The sequence below is a fragment of the Limulus polyphemus genome, unplaced genomic scaffold (genome assembly GCF_000517525.1).
Source record: "Limulus polyphemus unplaced genomic scaffold, Limulus_polyphemus-2.1.2 Scaffold8237, whole genome shotgun sequence".
NCBI classification, from domain to species: domain Eukaryota; kingdom Metazoa; phylum Arthropoda; class Merostomata; order Xiphosura; family Limulidae; genus Limulus; species Limulus polyphemus.
In genome coordinates, this window is record NW_013673847.1 from 20,145 (window position 1) to 22,750 (window position 2,606).

Consider the following 2,606-nt stretch of genomic DNA (forward strand, 5'->3'; position numbering starts at 1 on the left):
GAAGTACCAAACTTATAAACAACAACACACTTTCAGTTCTCACTGCTCTGGTAGAAGTACCAAACTTCATAAAAAACACACACACATTTTTATTGTTTCGCTGCTGTTTACTCTTTTGATGGCTATATTTGTACTTTAGAAACGTTTGACCATTTTGACGTCACTTTGCCTAGTGGCCGGTGAGTATATCACGTGTGTGAAGTTTGTGCTATGCCATTCTGACCATCAGAAAATAAAAACCCAAGTCAACTTCATGACTTATAGTTAGATAACCTACCTAATAAACGTTTGACCTTTTTTTGTGTGTGTGTTAAAAAGGCGTCTTATTTTGGTGACCAATGTCCAGTGAACGAACAGTTAATAAACATTTCGAGTTTCAACTTCCTGCTAAAGCTGTTCATGTATCCAGATAATTTAATTAACTTATCATTGTGTACAACGTAGTTTAATAAAGAATTTTACCACCAGGAGCACTTTATATTTTTTTTTATTTCAAAGCAAAAGATTAAGTTTCTATGCGGTAAATTTTATAAACATCGTTTTCATTAACACAGTTTCACGTCGTTTTCAACTTCTACAAGTACCATTTGATTGGTGATATCTGACAAATTTGGTCTGTTCAGCTATTTGATTTTCTCTGTGTTTGATTCCCAGAAGTGAGATCTTGATTTACGCGTCAAATCCCTTGCGAGTCTGTTAGCTATAATAATCCCCGTCCCACCAAACATGCTTTCAGCCGTGTGGGCGTTATAACGTAACAACCAATCTCACTATTCGTCGGTAAAAGAGTAGCTCCCAAAAAAAGGTTTCCTTCCAGTGGCTCAGCGGTCCACGAATCCCCGTCCCACCAAACATGCTTTCAGCCGTGTGGGCGTTATAACGTAACGACCAATCTCACTATTCGTTGGTAAAAGAGTAGCTCAAGAGTTGGCGGTGGGTGGTGATGACTAGCTGCCTTTCTTCTAGTCTTTCACTGCTAAATTAGGGACGACTAGCGCAGATAGCCCTCGTGTAGCTTTACGCGAAATTCAAACCAAATATGAGGATTTATAAATCTAAAAGTCGAGAACCAAAAGAAAACCATGAAAACGTAAGAAATAGATTACCATTAATTTTTCGTCTAATCCTATAAATTGCTTCTTGTATTCCCCGCGTTATTTTACTCTTAAAATGAGAAACTTCACCTACCATTTTTACCAGTTAATTACATGGGATTTTTTGTTTGGAAGTTATAACGCCCTCACGATCGAAAGGGCGACCATGTTTGGTGGGACGGGGGATTCGAACACAGCTTACGAGTCAAGCGCCCTAACCACCTGGCCATGGCGGGCTCTAAGATTTATGTAAAATAATAAAGTTTGTTTGTTTTTTGAATTTCGCGCAAAGCTACACGAGGGCTATCTGCGCTAGCCGTCCCTAATTTAGCAGTGTAAGACTAGAGGGAGGGCAGCTAGTCATTGGCGGTGGGTGGTAGTTAATCCCACTATTCGTTGGTAAAAGAGTAGCCCAAGGATCGTCACATTATAACGCCCCCACGGCTGAAAGGGCGAGCATGTTTGGTGAGATGCGGATTCGAACCCGCGACCCTCAGATTGCGATTCGAGCGCCTTATCCACCTGGCCATGCCGGGCCGGTTTTAAAGTAATTGTCACCATAGCATCCATGTCACCATAGCACCCATGTAAATAGACAATAAAAGAATAGACTAATACTAATTTATGGATTACAAGATGGCGTTTAAAATGAGTACACTAAAATCGTGGGCTAAGTTTCTACTTTTGTGTCTCCAAGATCAAGCAAACTAAAGCTTAGGACAGTTTTAAACTATGATAATAAAAACAAAGTGAGCGTAAATTAAAAGGCCTAATTACACACTCATTACACTAAAAAATTATAATCTTATGAAGTTTGTTTTGGTTTTTTTTTCGGCGCAAAGTTACGCAATGGATAATCTGCGCTGCGGCCGCTGCTGGTATCGAACCCCAATTGTTGGCGTTATAAACCTCGAATTTATTGCTGAGCCATCGGTGAGTATGAATTTTGGACATGTAATTTTTTTTCAGATTATGTTTAATGCGAATGTTAAAATTGACGAATATTTTTTAAAAATAAAATCGGCTGAGCTGTTACAAAATATTTATAGGCGACGTTTGTGAACAGTGCCAGATGTATATATATATTTCTTTGGGGATTCTATTGAAACATGTATATCAGTTCATAATACAACTCTCACAGAGTCACGTTTATTCATAAACAACTCTCCAAGTTTCACGTTTACTACCATTTATTTGCCCAACTCATTAAATGATCTAAATCCTTTTGTGAATCAGTAGCATCCTCTTCACAGCTAGCAACACCCAAGACCTTGATATCATCAGCAAATATAAATAATCTATTGGCCATTTCGTCATCTATGTCATTGACGTAAATAAAGAGCAAAGGTCCTAAGACTGAGCCCTGAGGTACCCCACTTATAACATCAGTCCAGTTTAACTGAACTTCATTTCTAACAACCCTCTGTTTTCTTCCATCCAGCCACTCTTCTATCCAATTTGCTAACTTATCCCCCACAAGCTTTTTACGTGGTATCTTGCCAAATGCTTTCT